This window comes from Carlito syrichta, unplaced genomic scaffold (assembly GCF_000164805.1).
Source record: "Carlito syrichta isolate Samal-C Ts95f unplaced genomic scaffold, Tarsius_syrichta-2.0.1 Scaffold304264, whole genome shotgun sequence".
NCBI lineage: Eukaryota > Metazoa > Chordata > Mammalia > Primates > Tarsiidae > Carlito > Carlito syrichta.
Window position 1 is genome coordinate 635,562 of NW_007248360.1, and position 18,938 is coordinate 654,499.

General features: G+C 41.5%; 2 protein-coding genes across 5 annotated transcripts in view; one reads left to right on the top strand and one right to left on the bottom strand.

The window, feature by feature from the left end:
• Positions 1-10,404, bottom strand: part of MKKS (McKusick-Kaufman syndrome) — a 29,619-nt gene extending 19,215 nt beyond the window's left edge. For 2 of the 4 annotated variants that reach the window (XM_008059581.2, XM_008059580.2), the window contains exon 1: positions 10,324-10,404. The gene's annotated coding sequence lies outside the window, so the exon portion shown is untranslated. Of the gene's footprint in view, positions 1-1,935; positions 2,020-8,458; positions 8,533-10,323 lie in introns of those variants that run through there. The other 2 variants (XM_021713130.1, XM_021713129.1) reach the window with 2 other exon arrangements.
• A 1,158-nt stretch (positions 10,405-11,562) lies between these two features.
• The window catches only part of SLX4IP (SLX4 interacting protein), a 189,072-nt gene continuing 181,696 nt past the window's right edge, over positions 11,563-18,938 (top strand). Inside the window, exon 1 of the mRNA XM_008059582.1 lies at positions 11,563-11,704. The gene's annotated coding sequence lies outside the window, so the exon portion shown is untranslated. The remainder of the gene's footprint in view (positions 11,705-18,938) is intronic.

The following is an 18,938-nucleotide window of genomic DNA, read 5'->3' on the forward strand; positions in this document are numbered from 1 at the left end:
AAAGTGATGTACTGTGAACCTTCCTTGGAAGAGTGAAAATGGGATCTCAGAATAGGATCAAGTTAGTTCCTTACACTTAGCAAATCTTAGGGTCATTTTCCAGACAAAAGAGGTACTCCATTTTATGTATACTGTGCTTCACAGTTTATTATTCTTTCCAACAGGCTAACTTAAAAATCTATGAATCTTTTTCTAGGTTTAAGCTTAGTTAAATCTGAAAATTAGCATCTATTTTGGCTGAAAACTCATTATTTGCTAAACATCAGCGTTCCAGTATAGTATTTCGAAGTTAGTAAATGATGCGAACTGACTTAATGATTAGTTGCTTTAATATTTACTGCTACATGTCCCTATTTCCTCAAATTCTTTAGATGTCACATATTAATTTGGTTAATGGGAGTGAGAGAACAGGTATCTATTTTCAACAGATAATTTTGTCGTCCTCTGAGAGTCTTGGAAAATGATTAGGATCAGGATAATTGGGCTTTTTACTATACAAAATGCTTTCAGAGTCTTCGTATTTAGTCCACATAAAAACACGGAGGATCACCCAGCAAGATGGAACTGGCACTTTTTAAAATGGCATTGGCATATAACTTTAACCTATTTGCAATTCTTTATTTAGTAGCTTTCCAGCACGTGTGATCTATTGCCTGCATAACTAACTTCCCAGGGCCAGATACATTAGGTTTTACTAAACAAAGCTCACTGCTAGTTTTACAAAAAAGACAACATAGTTCTGAAATTTCATATGTGATATGAGAGTTAGTGAGGTAATGCGTTATTTATTTTGTTCATAAATTCTTGCAGAGTTTTTAAATACAGTCCAACATTTTGAGGATATTCTTTTGACTAAATGCTTTTTTCTTAGTTCTTTTATGGGGTATTTTCAAAATGAAACAGCATTACTGCCCTTTTCTTAAAAAATATAGCACAGGCTTACTTTTTAAAGGTAGCAAATACAGAAATAAGCTAAAATCTTTTTGGTTCTAAAAAAAATGTGACCCTAATATACATGCAGTTTTATAGCCTTCTCAGTTTCTAAGAATATAAATCTCTATCATCATTTTTAATAGCTGTACAGCATTTTATTCTATGGAGAGATCCAATCTTTGACTGGCAGAAATTTGAGATTTTTTTCAGTGGCTATATTGCTAAAGATGCTATGGTGATAAATGTTTGTGTAAATACTCCAGAGTCCTTGGCTCATAGCCTCTAAATGCTGCTTCTCAGAATACTACAAAGAACTTACAAATTTCTAACTTGCAAATTGTTAAATTAACTCATTTTCAAATGAACTTGACAAGGTTTTCAGTTATTTTGTTATTTTTAAAATTTTCTTATTTTGAGTTGGCGTTTCACTCTGTTGCCCAGGCTGAAGCACAGTGGTACAATCACAGTTCACCAGCTTCTTCCACCTCCTGGGCCCACAACATCCTCTTGCCTCAGCCTCCTAGGTAGCTGGGACTACAGGTGTGTGCTGCCATGCTTTTTTTTTTTTACTTTGTAGAGACAAGGTCTTGCTATGTTGCCCAGGCTGGTATTTTTTGTCAGCATCTCACCTGGTTGCCCAGTCTGGTACGGTAGCATAATCACAGCTCACCACAACCTCGACCTCCTGGGTTCAGGTGATCCTCCTCCTCAGGCTCCCTAGTAGCAGGGACTACAGGTGTGCACCACTATACCCAGCTAATTTTTTTAGGAATGATGTCTCGCTATATTGCCTAGGTTGTTTTCAAATTTTAAAATTCCTGGGCCTGTGCAATCTTACTGCCTTAGCCTCCTGAAGTGCTGGGATTACAGGCATAAGTTATTGTGCTGGACCCTGCCACGGTTTTAAAATTCTTGACTTTCACAAAGATTCGTGGTTCTGGGTAACAGAGAGACTAGAAGATTCAATTTGTGAAACAGAAACTTAAACTAATTACAGTTTACCTTGAGATGGTCCTTCCCTCTATATTTGGTAGTCATCCTTCCAAGTGGAATGGACTGTCTTATGGACACCAGAGATTCCTGAGTCTGAAACAAAGATTTCTTGAGAATATGCTCAAAACGGTAAGGTCTGATGAGCATAACAGGCTAGTCCCTAAAACAAGTGTTTGTTGTTCATTCACTGAACATTTCAAGTTTAGAATAAAGCAGCAACAAAAATGACAAACATCCTTCCCTTTCTTCCCCTCCTGTCGTGTGCTTGCCACTGCCCTTTTCTTATCATTCCTTAATCGTCTTTGAACACTCCTTAAAAAAAAAGACTCCTTTAGAAAAATGGGAGAAATCAAGAGACGTGAAATGAGATTTATGCATTTTAGGTCAAGTAAAATAGAGTCAATACTTATAGCTTTATCTGATGAAATGTCTTTTGTTAAGTTTAGAGGCAATCCCAGCATAGATTATGCTTTCTTACACTTCTTTCTCAAATATCTATATAAATTGCATTATTCAGAAGATTTCATAATGTTTTGTTTTCATAACAATTTTAGGTCATTTTATAAATGAGGAAACACTGAATAATTGATTCTAAGATTACTGTCAGTTAACTGTAGTGCTCAATTCAAATTATGGAATCTTAAAAGTCTTGACTGGTATTCTATTAAGCAATTTTCAAGTCAAGAAACAGTGCCTCAGGTTGGGTAGTGCAGGCAGTCAGTTTCCAGGAGTAATGATGGAAGAGAAGAATATTCCATTGCATGGTGCATATTTGGGGGAGTCAGTGAGGTCAACTACCCTGGCATGTTCTTCTAATTCTCACGTCAGGTTTAAGAGGATAACAGTGATCTTGTTTCACTTGTCCAAAATTACAGGGCAAAAGAATCTATATCCTCAAATACACATCTGTGACCTACTAAAAGTTGAGATTAGTTGGACTAATTTTAGTTCAGTTTTAATTTAGCTCTCAATTACAGAATGACAGTGAGAGATTAATGAACTGACGGGGGAGAAGCTTGCTATACCTCTCTTTATGTCATCTTTTTAAGTAGCTATAAAGACCAAGAAGGGAAAACACTTATATGCATATCAGATACAGATACTCTGAATCTTAGGTGCTACAGTGCCTAGGACAGCAACTTTCCTCCCCTACTTTGCAATACAGAGATTACTATTTCTTCGTTTCTACCCATAAGGCCTCTGACAGGCTTTCTACAATTTGTTACATTCCCAGAGAAATGAAGGTTTCTTGGTGACAGAACTGGACAATAAAGTGAAGGGCTAAAGGCAATGAAACTTCCTGGAACATTCAAACATTGGCTTTAGCTATTAGGTTACTCTATATAGTACAGTGTCAATTAAAACCATCAAGTTTTGCTATTGCTCGCTTCAAAATTAGGCTTAAAACAATTTGGATGCAGGAAATAGTCTACAAGAGGGTCTTATTTTGTCTATTGGATTTGCTGCACGCCATCTGCTGGTCATTTGGACACAGTGTAGGGCAGATTGTTTTTTAAAGTTTTCAATGCTGTTTCTGCCTAAAGTTTTTGAAAAAATAGTTATTTTTTAAAACTGCTAGAATGTAATTGAACTTTGAAGAGAACATTAGACAGAATGTTGAACAACCAATTAAACTAGCTCATATCATTATGAAATTTTTTGAAGTTTACTGGAATTGTATAATGTCTTTTCTTTTATGACAATGTTGGCTTTGGGTATTAATGAATTCTTCATTCCTGAATTCCAATCATCAATGTTAAAAATAGTTATTTGCCTGGGCATGGTGGCTAACGCCCGTAATCCCAGCACTTTGGGAAGCCCACTTGAGCCCAGGATATCAAGAGCAGCCCGGACAACAGTGAGACCTTGTTTCTACAAAAAAAAATTTAAAAATTACCCAGTCATGGTGGCACACACCAGTAATCCCAGCTACTCAGGAGGCTGAGGGTAAAGACTGCCTGTGCCTAGGAGCTCAAGGCTGTAGTGAGCCGTGATTGTGCCACTGTACTCCAACCTGGGTGAGGGTAAAACTGACTCAACCACCACAAAAAAGTTCTTTTTATCCTGATTTTTTTTATTGTAGCACTTTGAATTTTGGCATTTTGTATACTTTTTTTTTTTGAGGTGGAGTCCTACTCTCTTGCCCAGGCTGGAGTACAGTGGCACACTCACGGCCACTGCAGACTTGACTTTCTGGGCTCAGGCAATCCTTCCGCCTCAGCCTTCCAAGTAGCTGTAACTACAGGACTGCGCTACCACACCTGGCTAATTTTTTGATTTATTATAGAGACGAGGTCTTAACAAGTTGCCCAGGGTGGTCTTGAAGCCCTGAGCTCAGGCAATCTCCTCGCCTCGGTCTCCCAAAGTGCTGGGATCACAGGCTTGAGCTACTGCACCCAGCCTTGCACATTTGTTAGAAAGAACTGCACACTGTCTTCAACTGTGCCCATTCAACTGACTGACAAGTTAAAAAGAAATAAGAGTTTTCTTTTTCTTTCTTTTCTAACTCTGTATCACCTAAAATAACATCAGTTTCGTGGGACTTCTCTGGTTTCATAAAAACACACACTCTGAAAACATGACTGTCAACTCTTGACCAACGAATGGATCATAACTTAGTTCTAAAGTTTCCATTCTGTGAAGTCCTACCACCTCCCCCACCAAAAGGTCAGCTTAACCTGTACCCAATAGCAGGGCTGCTGACAGCACAGCCAAGTCAGGAGTGGATCTGTAGTCAGAGAATAGTGAAGGTCAAGACAGTTACATGAAAGAATTTTGTGGTCATTGCCATTTTCCTTGCCCATTACTGTGAGTTTATTTATCAATAAAAATATACTCAAAGCATCATGAGTCTCATATGGGATTTTCACTAATTATAAGAAGTCCAAAACATAAAGTGAGCAACGGACAACTAATGAGAAGTAATCATCAGCCTACTTGTAGGCTGTGGTCTATCAAAAAGGCTGTACGGTGTTGTCTGAGAGCCCCTTCATCCCTTTTCACTGTTTTTACACCCTGGCTGCCTTTGATGCTGGTGATTGGGTGGGGAAGGGGGTAGGTTCATGCAGATTGCCAGATCAAATGTCTAGTTTATCGGGTCCTTATGCTTGTCTGTTCTGAATCCCTAAAAGGCCAATTTCTATCCTTCATCATTTGCAAGGTTATGTTCCACCTTCGTTTCTGCAAATAACTATTGGCCAGAGGACATGATGGCTATTGGGTATCAAGAATTCGAATTCCTGTCCCCACAACAAAAGCCTGTGCATCCCGGCTCTCATCTTAACCTCCTTCCCTGCTGTCTCAGAGGAAGAACTGGCATTCCTGTTACCTATGTTCCAGTCCCACTTCCTCCTGTGTCTCCAGGGCTCTAACTCCACCATCCCCTCTTCTATCTCCAACCTCCCACTCTTCTGGGTCTTCCTCCTCTGGGCAACCATGATTATTTTTCTCCACTCAAAAAGCCAAAAACGAATTTCCTAAGACGACTGCCCTCTACCAATCTCCCTTCCAGGTATTATACAATCTCATTCCTTTCACTTATGCATCTTTTTCTAGAGTTACTTCTCATTCCATCTTCAAAACCAAGTAGTCTGCTTTTGTTCCTTTCTCCATGGAAACTGATCTGCCTATAAGGGTCACCAATCTTTCCCCTTACTGAATCTCTCTGAAGCATTTTGATGTGTTCTTGAAACTCTGTTCCTTCTCATTCTCCTTTAATAGCTGCTTGGTTTCCATTCATCTATTCATCCTTGGTAGTCTTTGTTTCCTGGATAGCATAATTCATACCCAAAGCTTCTATTATAAGTATCCACTATGGCTTTCCCATCTCCAGCTTACACCTACATATTCCACTGCTACTGTCCACCTTTGACCCCTCTATCCACAATTAGTCTAAACTCACCTGATACTGTATAAAAACAAATCCTTCCCTTCCCAAACTGCTGTTCCACCTGGATTTCCTGTTTGTTTTTTTTTCAGAAAACACTGTTATCTACTAAGCAATTTACTTCAGAAATCTGGCTGTAGTGGACTCTGCCCTTTTCCTCATGCTTCTCATCAACTCAGTACCCACATCCTGCTATCTGAAACGAGCATTTCTTTTATATAACCTCTCTCCAAGGCCACAGTTCAGACCATCACGCCCTGTCATGTGACCTCCTTGCTTCTAGCGCAGTAGTTCTCAAAATGTGGTCCCCTCAACAGTGCCATTAGCATCACCTGGTAACTTATTAGAAATGCCAATTCTCAGGCTGTCCCTGACCTACTGAATCAGAAATTCTAGGGTGGAGTTCAGTAATCTGTGTTTTAATCAATTCTGTAGAAGAGACTCTGAAGATAAAGTCTGAGAATCAGTTTCAGTCTATTTTCCACTAATTCATTCTCTATACTCTTAAAACAGTCATCTTGAAAAAAGATTTTAAAAAAAAGCAAAAAACATAAAACAAATCTGGTTGTGTTCCTGCTTTGCTTAGAAGCCTTTAGTGACATTTGGGACTAGAGTGTAAAATCTAATTTTCTTAGTACAACAGAAAAAACCCACCACACTCTAATTCCAGTTTTCAGAAAGTCAAGCACTGTAAATCACTTTAGAAAGAATGCACTGTCATTAAAGGATGAGCTGTGGAATCACACTGCCTGGCTTTGAATCTCCACTTTACCACTTTACAACTGGCATTGTGGCTCTGTATCTTACTATGTCTCAGTTCTATCTTCTGTAAAATTAGAATAATGAACTCGGTGTCACAAGCCTGTTGTGCAGTTAGCACAATACTTGGCAGTTAGTTTGGGCTCAATGATTGTTAGCTATTAACATTCTGATTATTTCAAAGGGTAAAAAACATTACTGGAGTTAACATGGAGTACCAAGAACAAGAGAGGAATGGAATGAATGCCCCAGACTAAGGAAAGTGGTCCCAACAGAGGAGACCCTACTTCTCTGAGCAGTTTGTTAATTAAATATGAAGAAAAATGCCCAGATTCTCAAGAAAGAGATTTTAGGTCTTTGGGGGATATTTTGATCAAGGCAGGGCGAATCCGGTAATCAGATTCTATGATGTCATAGGACAGACAGCAGTCAAGGTCCAGGAAAGCTGTGAAGGAAATTGGAAAACTAAGATACAGAGCAAAGCAGGAAACACAGGGTGAATAATTCCATGTTTTTCTGATAACAGTTAATAAAGCTAGAGTTGCCAAGTGATTAAACGTGGGAGTCCTAGTACAACTGAGACTTAGTTTGCATTTTCAGAAATGTTGTCAGTTATCTAAGAGCAAAAGCTTTGAGTAATGATGGGAATCAAGTTCTAATCTCCATTACACATTAGTTATGATCTTAAACAAATTACTTCTTTTCTGCCTTCATATTGTTATCTGTAATAGGGGGTCACATTATGAAGATTATCATATATGTTCATAGCTTAGTACAGAGCCTAGTATGCAGGAAGCATTTAATATATGACAGCAATTATTATTATTGGAAGTATATTATCTTTAATACAAATCATATATAGAAATAGGCACCACTGGAGACTCCTAAGTTGTTCAAAGTAGCTATATATCATCATCAAATATTATGACTAATGTTATAACTTATAAAACTACAAAATATTGTAAAGACATCCAAATACAGTCACGTCTTCAGTGTTCACATCATTTGGGGTTTATCAATTTTTCATTTCAAATATATGTGAGATTAATTTTATTCAAATGCTCACTTAGTGTCTGCTAAACACCAGCAAGACTATTAGGCTCAGGGGAGGAACGATCAAGATGGGGAAGAACACAGGTTTGGGAAGAGAAAGGGACAATCCTAGTAAGACAAGACTCAGTGCTACATAGGAGCAGACCCACACAAAACCCTACCTAGCTTAAAAGTCTTTAACAAGTTTTTCAAAACCCTACTTCTGGTTTTCTCCTCTATCTTCCTCTGAATTAGTCCCGCTCCAATTTTACTTACTCCATCTTTAGTTACAACAGGGAGTCAAGATCTATAAAAACCAGTGACTGCCACCCACTTTAGCAGAAGGTAACAGCCACTTGTTTTGTTTCTTTGCTGTATTCCAAGGGCAAAGCACAAGTAGAGAATCTTGCTCCTTTTGTTCCACACAGGGCAGCTTCTTCTTGTGCTTCAGCTCTGGTGCAGATGTCACCTCCTTAGAAGCCTTTCTCTGAGTACTCATCTGAGGATTCTTCCCTCTCCCTCCCCCATTATTCTCTAGGCCTTCTTCAAAGCCCTACCTTGGTGGTGAATGCTGTGATGTGATGTGCCTCCCCTATCCCTTAGAAATGAAAAACTTTTTCCCCAGCTCCTGGGAGTGTTGAGGCAGCCCTCAGCTGCCAGCCCCCCTCCAGGATCCACTTGGCTGAAGCTATGACCTTTTTGGGGCAGCAGGCATCCAATGGCTGATCAATGCAGGGGTACAAAAGCCCAACCTTTCCTCAACTTTGAAAGGCCAACCTAGCACCAGACTTCCCATGACTGGTAGAGGCCTTCCTTGGGACTGCACCACGGCTCAGCTTTTTCTACCTGACTAACCTTGTTTGCTTTCTTCCTTGATAGTGATCCAAAAGTCCTCTCTGATTAATGTCCTGCCCTCAAATCTCTTCAGATTCTGCTTCCCAGGAAACCTAGGACAAACTAGAAACACATTGTTCATCATCAGCATTAAGGAACCCCTGGGCACCTGTGGAGGTTTGGTTCAAGGGGCCTCCAGAGGATGCCAGAAGCTCAAGTCCCTTATATAAAATGGTACATAGTATTTGCATGTAACCTATGCACATCCTTCTGTATGGTTTAATCTAGATTACTTATAATACCTAATGCTGTATAAATGTTATGTAAATGACTGTTATACTGTATTGTTCAGCAAATAATCACAAGAAAAAAGTCTATTTGTTCAGTACAGATGAAACTGTCCATTTTTTTTTCCTTTTCAGAATATTTTCCACCCATGGTTGGTGGAATACACAGTTGTGGAACTCCCAGACAGGGAAAGTTGACTATGCTTGCTTATTTTCTATTTAACTTTTTAGGAAAATATAGAGATGGAGTATCACTATGTTGCCCAGGCTGGTCTCGAACACTTGGCCTCAAGTGATCCTACCACCTTGGCCTCTCAAAGTGATGGATTACAGGCATGAGCCACCATATTCAGCCTATACTTGATTAATGTTTCTTTCCCCACGACTGGCATATACGCTCCATGTAGTTGGAACCCTGCCTGTCTTGGTCACTGCTGTATGTACAAACTCATCTCATCACCACATGTATGTGTATATATAAAGTAGTATATATAAGTAAAAATACAGGGGTGCTAAAAAAAATACACATTTTAAGTATGACCCACTCAAAAGATGATATTAATCAAATGAATGCTAGCATCTCCATGAGATAGGCAGGACAAAGAAAATGAGGGAAGCACGGTCGAGTGAACTTCATACTACTCATTGCTATTATAATTCAATTCAACTTTGAAAAGCAAAAATAGATAACATCTCTTAAAATGTGCATACATGTTTTGAGCACCATATGCATATATGCTTCAGCTCTGGTACAGATGGCACCTCCTCAGAAGTCTTTCTCTGAGCACTCATCTGACATTTCTTCCCTCTCCTTCTCCCATTATTCTCCAGCCCTTCTGCAAAGTCCTACTTTGGTGGTGAATGCTGTCATGTGCCTCCCTGATCCCTTAGGAATGAAAGACATTCCGCCATGTTTCTACACACACACACACACACACACACGTGTATATATACACGTATATATGTATGTGTGTGTGTGTAGGCGTTAATGTATCATCTGACGATGCTGACGAATGAATGAAAACTGTCAACCTGAGAGCCTCCGAGACAGCGACAAGTTCTGGGCAGGGTACCACCCGGGAGGAGGATGGACGTGACCCCTGGAGGTCATCCCTCGAACGTCACGGGCCCCGTCTCTGCACTCACAGGTGCAGGGCCGCGCGGTGCAGCGAGCCAGACGCCCGGATCCCCGGCGGGCGACCCCGCCTCCCGGCAGCCTCGGGCACCCTGCGCACGTGTGCACCCTCCTTCCAGACGGACGCGGCGTGCGGCGTCCCTCCCGAGGAGGGGCAGCGACCAAGAAGCCACAGGTGGCGGCGCAGGGCTCTCGGCCCATCCACTCCACGGGAGGGCACGCAACTCTCCCCGCCGTACCCACGGTCCCGGGCGACCTCCGTTCCAGCGGCAAGCGCTTACCGCCCATCGCTAGGCCACAGGTGAGACTCTGGCCTCCTGCAAGTCCCCGCCCCCAAATATCCTTCAGTGAGGACGCCGGCGACCTCCGGGAGGGGAAAAGGCGGAGGATAACTACAAGTCCCTTCCCCTCTCTTTGGCCGGACAGAAAGCTGGCTTCTCCACCGGAGGTTCCAGCGTTCTCACCTGCCCACCAACCGCCGCGCCTCCCCAGGCAGCCGCCGCCCCCAGCAGGCTGTAGAGGCCGAACCGCCCGCCGCTGCCGCCGCCGATTCCGGGCTACTTACGTCCCGCGTGGGGGCACGGAGCATGCGCAGCTCGGCGGTCGGCGTCGAACCCGTTCGGTATCCACTTCTCCGGGTTTTGGGTGAAGTTCTTAGTCCACCCAAGCGGTCGCGGTCGCAGAAGGGAAAGCGGGGGGGGGGGGGGGCGTGCAGAGTTCCTGCAACGTCTGTCTCGGCAGATGGTTGAAATGGAAAATTGAAAGTAACACTTAAATAGCAGTGTCAAAAAGGCACAGCTTCTGCCTTTTGGGGCGCGCTTAAAATGTATTTACTGAAGGAATGATAAAGTCCGCCGTTTTTGGCTTTTCGGCCTCCGTGATTTGACCATTCACAAAGCGCTCGATTCTATCGCTCAGCGCCAATACCCCACCTCTCTACGGGGCTGCCTCAAAAACCAGGAGAAATGAATCAAACAGCCATAATTTACCTGGATTGGATTGAGAACAGACATGCGCAGTGATAGTTGCCTGCAACTAAGACCGCTGCCTTCAGCTCTGCCTGTGAAGGCTTAAGAGAAGCTGTTAGGTTGTATGCTTTTTTTTTTTTTTTTTAACTCGGTGCTCTTTACACCTTAGATAACTTCCACGTCATCTCCTCTTCTTACTTTCTGATTCTAGGGGAAAAAAACTTTTATTCTCTTATAAGTAAAAAAAAAAAAAATAGGACGTTACGTTTAAACATGGCAATTTTAATTAAAGTGTATTCGGAATTGTGAAAGCCACCTTTTACACTCCAACCTGTTCTTTCATCTTTGTGTTGAAAATTTTCCAGTGGCAAGAAAACATGCTACAAAAATGCGGTGCTTTCTTCCGACCGCCGGCGATCTAGCACCGCGGGCAACCGTGGTTTGCCATCTGCCAATCATATTCACGGCGGTTCCAATCTTTAAATGCCTACCTCTGCTGCCATATTTGTTTAGGGCCCGCCTCGAAGGTGGCGAAAGTAGGCGTGGACGCCATTTTTCTTTTGGGCATATTCCTCGCGCTCTCCTGGCCTTCGCCCAGTGTTTCACCGCCATCTTAAATCCTGGCTGTGGCTTCACGCCGACTGCGAAGCTGCCCCGATCATCTTGTGTTTGGGCGGCGGCTGTGATCCCAGGCGCGCGGGAGACCCTGGGAAGGGGGAAGTAAACCGGAAACTAGCATCCCAAAGCTTCTGAAGGTTGGCTGCAGAGCCTGCTGCCTCTTTAGTCTGACTTTACCCAGCCAGACACCCCTCCGCCAGTGACCCTGGACAGTCACAAAACATATAAAAGTCCGAGCCCAAACCCTGCCACCATCTAGGTAAGAACATGGAGCTTCTGACAACCTAAGGCGTTCCTCGACCTGAACTGAAACTGCCCCTCTCCTCCCCCCTGTTGTTTTGCTGTGATTTTTGAGACTTTTCCGTATCCTTCTCCCTGTATTTTCACCTCTCTTCATTGTTTTAGAAAAGCCAAAAAGTTGTTAAGCATCATGGTGCAAGGGAGCATGGGTTTTAAAGTGGGAATATTGTTCAGGATTTTTTTTTTTTAAGGACAAAAGGGATGGGTCAGGTATTTGTATCAAATTATGGTTGCCTGTATCCATGTGTACAAATATAGTCCTCCTTCCAGACGTTTTTGATGCAAATCCAGATTGTTTGGATGTACTTTTCATTCATTTTATTCAGACTTGTGCTAGGCCATAGGATTCAGCAGTTAACTAAAAAAACCCTTTCTTGGAGCTTACATTCTATTAACGTGACATTTCCTAGATTGGCAAAAGTAACACAGTATTCTTTGGTTGTTAGCACTGCTGTACTATGCAAACAGGTATTCTTCCCCCAGCCCTCAATTTTATTTTTAAGTTTTTAATTTTATTTATGTATTGCCTGAACTAGGAATTAATTGTACTGACATTTACTTCTTGGGTCCTAGACATAACAATATCTGTAAGTCAATTGACAAATGTTACAACTGATATTTCAGTTGTCTAGGGCCTTGTTGCTCAAGTGTGATCTGTCTTCCAGCAGCATCAGCATCCCCTGGGTATTTGTTGGTACTGCAATCTCAAGCCTCATCCCAGAGCTGCTGAGTCAGAATTATCCTCCAGAAGTGCACCTTAAAGTTCAGAGAACGTGGTTTCAGAGCATGGGCTAAAGATACAGCCTGTCTTTTTTCAAGCTGTGCATATCCAGATTCACAATGAATTATCAGTTTATTACATGTTTTAAATGCAGTGGATACTTGGAATACTTTTCTGTGCTTTTAGTCCATCGACTTGATGTCATGATGCCAATTTAGCATTCCAAAAGTTGAAAGATTTTTTTTCATTCCAGTGTTTTTCTTTGGTCTGTGTGTTTGTTTTGAGTCAGGGTCTCACTCTTGCCCATGCTGGAGAGCAGTGGCATGATCACGACAGCCTCGACCTTCTGTGCTCCAGTGATCCTTCCACCTCAGCATCCTGAGTAGCTGGGACTATAGGCACGCACCATCATGCTTTCAGCTAATTTTTTAAATTTCTTTTTTTTTTTGGTGTTGGAGTCTCATTCTGTTGCCTAGGCTGGAGTGCAACAGTGCAGTGGCACGCTCACGGTCACCACAGCTTCCACCTGCTGGGCTCAGGTGATTTTTCCGCCTCAACCATCCAAGTAGCTGGAACCACAGGCGCGTACCACTACGCCTGGCTAATTTTTTGATTTATTGTAGAGATGAGGTCTCGCCATGTTGCTCAGGCTGGTCTCGAACCCCTGAGCTCAGGCAATCCTCTTGCCTCGGCCTCCCAAAGTGATGGGATTATAGGCGTGAGCCACTGGGCCTAGTTTTTTTTTTTTTGTAGAGTCAAGGTCTCACTATATTGCCTAGGCTCGTCCTGAACTCCTTGGCTCAAGCAGTCCCCCTACTTTGACCTCCTAAAGTGCTGGGATTACAGGCGTGAGCCACTGCACCTGGCCTTCCAGTGTACTAATGTTATGACAATATAACAAAGTAAAGGTGACTAAGAAACAGTAGTTATAATCAGAGGATGTCTTGGGTTACCAAGTGGATCGATTATATGCTGTCTGTTTGCACTCTCAGTGTTACAGTGATTCTGCTTAATAGACTGAGCACACTGTATATCAGGCACAGGCCCAGTAATTGCATATCTGATCTCATGTAATCCTCACAGGATCCATGAGGTAGAAACTATTGTTATTATGCCACTTCATGGATCAGAAAACCAGAGACTTAAGGAAATTGAATGACTTATCAGAGAGTGTTCGAAGAGGCAGTGAACATGACTGTACCTGGTGTGGGTGCCCCTGTGGTAAATGAAAAAAGTTGCCTCTGAGTGAAGCAGTCCATGCAGAGCCTGGTAGGGATTTTGTGTGGGCACAGCTGTAAGGAGAGGCTCAGCTCATGGGTCAACTGGCTGGGTTGAGGATATAGGGCGACTGGAAAGGTAGGAGTATTCCATGGTATTAAACTTGGTAGAGGATTTCAAAGTTTGACCTACACTTAATGACAAAGGAAAGAGAAAGGGGAAAAAAAGTCCTGTTTTTCTTGTCACTTGTGTTATCGTCTTTCATTATTGAAGCTTGTTTTGGTTTTATTTTTTATAAGCCAATTTTGGCGTTCAAAATGATTATATAAATAATAGCAAAAACTGATTCTTTTTTACATTGAAGTTACCTTTTCAGACTTTATCTAATTTGACACCAGTAAGACCTTTGCTCATTTGACATTTTTCCTTGCTCTTTTGTTAAAGTTTGTGATTTCTTCCTTGATAATTTTTTTCTCTTGGTGATAAAATTAGTGCATGTTGGGGGCAGAGGAGGGCAGCCGTGAAAAGATTTTTCATCCTTGAATTCTAGTTGTAACTTCAGATGTTCTAGAACCATGTTGTGTTCTGTTTCTGCTCCCATATCTAATGAAAGGTTTTAAAGATGATAAAAAGAAGCACAATGATTTTCTAGATAAAATTTGGAATCTGAAGATTAGAAGCCTAAAGTTAATTTCTGGTCTTTTTAGTCGGAGTAACTACTTTCGTTTGTGACACAAGCCAGCAACACTAAAAGGAAGACAAATGTGAATTTCAGAGTGCCTTAGATTTTCCCACAGAATAATCTGAAGGGTCACTGACTTTCTTTATTAGAGTTTATCTCTGCTTTGTATTTAAATGACAGGACAATCATGTGATATGTTTAATCTACTTCCATTCCCTCCCAAAATTAATTTTTTAAGGATCTTAGACTCTTTCCCTCTCAACTAAAAGCACACATAAACACACATATTTTTGGTGGGGTCATACACTATCAAAGTCTCCTCTTTGTGAACGAATGTTTGTTTCCAGGCCAGAGAGAATGGGCTCAGTAGAAAATGAGACATTATTTCTAAGATTTATAATTTACTTTAGCTTCTCATCATGCTTATATAGCTTTTATGTTTTCAGATATTTGGAAAATTGACCCTGGATTGTCCTGTTTTCTTTAAAACAAGCAACACAGTAAGAATGCCATTTAATTTAGACTTGAACTGACAGGTCTAGTAGCAAAGACTTTTTAACATTTATGTTTTAAACCCTAGACACTAAGCTTACTGCTTCTCCTGAAAGCAACGTTGAGGGACTAGGAAGTCATTTTTTAGTATGCATAGTTGCCTTTGTGTTTGTATAAGTGTGTGCACATTTGCTTTCTTTCTTTTTTTTTTTTTTTTTGAGGCAGGGTCTCACTGTTACCCACGCTGGAGTATAGTGGCATGATCATATAGCTCAGAAGTCTTCAATCTTTTTGGGTTCAGGGACTGGTTTCATGGAAGACAGTTTTTCCACGGACTGGGGGCGGGTGGTGAAGGGATGACTCAAGTGCATAACGTTTATTGTGCACTTTATTTCTGTTATAATTATATTATAATATATAATGAAATAATTATACAACTCACTGTTAAAAAAAGAAGCGCAGATGGAAGTGGTAAATAAAATAATGAGTGGGTCACACGCAGACTAAAACAAGTGTTGAATTCTGACTTAGAGCCTGCCCCCAGATGCAGCTGTACAATGGAAGTACATCAACTCACTTGCCACTCACTGATAGGGTTTTGATATGTGTCTTCAAGCAAGTGATATATTAGGGTCTCTGTGCAATAAAATCTCACTGCTAATGTTAATCTGCAGTGATTAACATTACTGCAGCCACTCCTCAGTGCTAGCATCACTGCCTCAGCCTCACCTCAGATCATCAGGTATCAGATTCTTATAAGTAGCTTGCGACCTATATCCCTTGCGTGCGCAGTTCACAATAGGGTTCGCACTCCTATGAGAATCTAATGCCACTGATGCTCTGACCTGAAGTGGAGCTCAGGTGGTAATGCAAGTGATGGGGAGCTGCTGTAAATACAGATGAAACTTTGCTTGCTCACCCGCCACTCACGTCCTGCTATGCAGCACAGTTCCTAACAGGCCACAGACTGGTACCAGTCAGTGACCCAGGGGTTGGGGACCCCTAATACAGCTCATTGCAGCCTCAAACTTCTACACTCAAGTAATCCTCCCATCTCAGCTTCCTGAGTACCTGGGACTACAGGCATGCACTACCATGCCCAACTAATCTTTTAAGAATTTTTTTGTAGAGTTGGGATCTCACTATGTTGCTCATGCTGGTCTTAAACTCCTGGGCTTAAGCTGTCCTTCCACCTCAGCCTCCCAAAATGCTGAGATTACAGGCATGAGCTATCATACATAGCTACACATTTGCTTTTTTTATTTTTATTTTTTATTTTTTTGCAGTCAGAGTCTTATCCTGTCACCCAGGCTGGAGTGCAGTGGCACTCTTACAGCCACTGCAACCTAAACCTGCTGGACTCAGGAGATCTTTCCGCTTCAGCCTTCCAAGTAATTGGAACTACAGGCATGTACCACCATGCTCAGCTAATTTTTCTTTTTTAAATTTATTGTAGAGACGAGGTCTTGCCATGTTGCCAAGGCTGGTCTTGAACCCATGGGCTCAGGTAATTCTCTTGCCTCTATCTCCCAAAGTTTTGGGTTTACAGGCTTGAACCACTGTGCCTAGTCACATTTGCTTTTTAATGATCAGTAAAACAAGTTTAGGAAAGCTTCGAGATGATCCCAGATTTAAAACTTAATACAGTGGCCAGTAATGTTTTCCCTTCAAAGACTGTTAGAGTGTCAGTATTTGCAAAGCAAAAGAAACCATCAAGTGAGTGAGGAGACAGTCCACAGAATGAGAAAAAATATTTGCCAACTGTACTTCTCACAAAGGCCTAACATCCAGGATCTGCAAGGAACTCAAGCATGCTGAAAGGAATAAAACAAACAGCCCCATAAAAATGTGGGCAAAAGATATGAATAGACATTTTCAAAAGATAATGTATGAGTAGCCAACAGATAACATGGAAAAATGTTTAACCTCACTAATCTTCAAGGAAATGCAAATCAAAACCACACTGAGATACCACCTAACCCCAGTAAGCATGGCCATCATTAATAACTCAAAAAACAACAGATGCTGGTAAGGATGTGGAGAAAAGGGAATGCTTCTACACTGTTGGTGGGAGTGTAAACTAGTACAACCTCTATGGAAAACAGTGTGATGATTCCTAAAAGATCTAAAAATTGACCTTGCATATGACCCAGCAGTCTCCCTTCTGGGAATAAACCTGGATGAACTTAGATCATTCTGTGAAAAATATACCTGCACATACATGTTTATTACAGCATTTTTCACAATACCAAAAACATGGAACTAACCTTGCTGCCCATCAAAAATAGACTGGATAAAAATATGTGATACGTATACACGATGGAGTATTATGCAGCTATAAAGAAGTACAAAATTATGGACTTTGTAGCAACTTGGATGAATTTAGAGCCTATAATACTGAATGATCTATCACAAAAACAAAGAACTGAGTACCCTGAACATTAATCATAATACTATAAGAAAGGAATTGGCAGCAGCAGGACACTGCCAGGGGATGGAAGGGTGACATAACATCAATAAGGGTGTCTGATCTCAAACCAGGTGAAGTGGGACCAAAGGGAGGCTCAAACTTTACCTGTACAATGACCACCTATCTACTTAATCCTGAATTGCACCCCACATATTTAAAGTTAAAAAAAAAATTTAAAAAAAGAAAAAAGTTATTTTAAAAAGTCAGTATTTTAAGTACAAAAAAGTCAGTATTTTAAGTACAAAAATTTTATGCATTAAAAAAGTCATATTTATGGCATAAACTTCAACCATACCTCTACTCTTTGGTCTGTTATTTTCAATATGAAACATTAGGATCTTCTATGTGTAATATATATATTTATATGAATTACAGCTCTCTCTACTTTGACTACATGATATATATAACTTAAGGGTTATTTACTTAATGAAATAGGTCCAGGGTGCTTTAACCTTTTAAAGATAACTTAATGTGGAATTTAGAATTTAGGGCCGGGCTCGGTGGCTCAGCCTGTAATCCCGCGCCTTTGGGAGGCTGAGGTGAGTGGATTGCCTGAGCCCGCGGGTTCGAGACCCGCCTGGGCAGAGAGACCTCATCTCTACAATAAATCAAAAAATCAGCTGGGCGTGGTAGCGCATGCCTGTAATTCCAGCTACTCGGAAGGCCGAGGCGGAAGGATTGCCGGAGCCCAGCAGGTCGAGGCTGCGGTGGCCGGGAGCGGCCACTGCACTTCAGTTTGGGCAACAGAGTGAGACTTCAACTCAAAAAAAAAAAAAAAAAAAAAGAATTTAGGGACAGTAAAGGTGCATTAGAAAAATGGGTGTAAATCTGAAAAAAGAAAAAAAACAGTCTGATACGGTAATATCAATGGACCCAAGTTAGCAAACTTTTGATGCATACCTATGCCATGCCTCAGTGTTACAGAGGACAGGAACGGACCCTGTCTTCAGGAAGCTTACAGTCAGTCAGATTTAGATGTGATTCAGTGGGCTAAGTGTGAGAAGTGGTGCTGATGTGACCCAGAGAGGGACTGATTCACCCAGGAGCTTATTAAAGGGCTCCAAGGAACAGTGGCATCAGACTTATGTTTTAAACTCAGCTTAGGAGAGAGAGGACATTCGTAGCTCAGCATGTACTGGCGGAAGCAGGGAGGGCTAGAGCTGTGTGTTCAAGGGCACGTGCCCATGAGCTGACTCTATGAGACATTACAGAAGTTGCTTGCACTGTGAGTTGGGGGTGTGGAAAGAGGTACCAACAAAGGGCCTGTGGTGCTGTGGGAAATCCCAGGGAAGAGTTTTGAATAGGGGCCTCCAACTCAAATACCTTCAGTGATGGTTTTGGGGATGGAGAGGGACAGAAATGGAGATGGAAAGTATTTTAAGAGGCTATAATTGTAGGGGACCCTCAGGATAGCCCTCTCTTTGGGATCTGAACCTCCTGGCATCATCATGTGTCTTAGTCTGTTTGTGCTGCTATAACAAAATACCTTAGACTGGTTAACTTATGAACAATAGGAATTTATTGCTCACAGTTCTGGAGAATAGGAAGTCCAAGATTGGTGTACCAGCAGATTCATTGTCTGGTGAGAGTTGTCCTCTGCTTCAAAGATA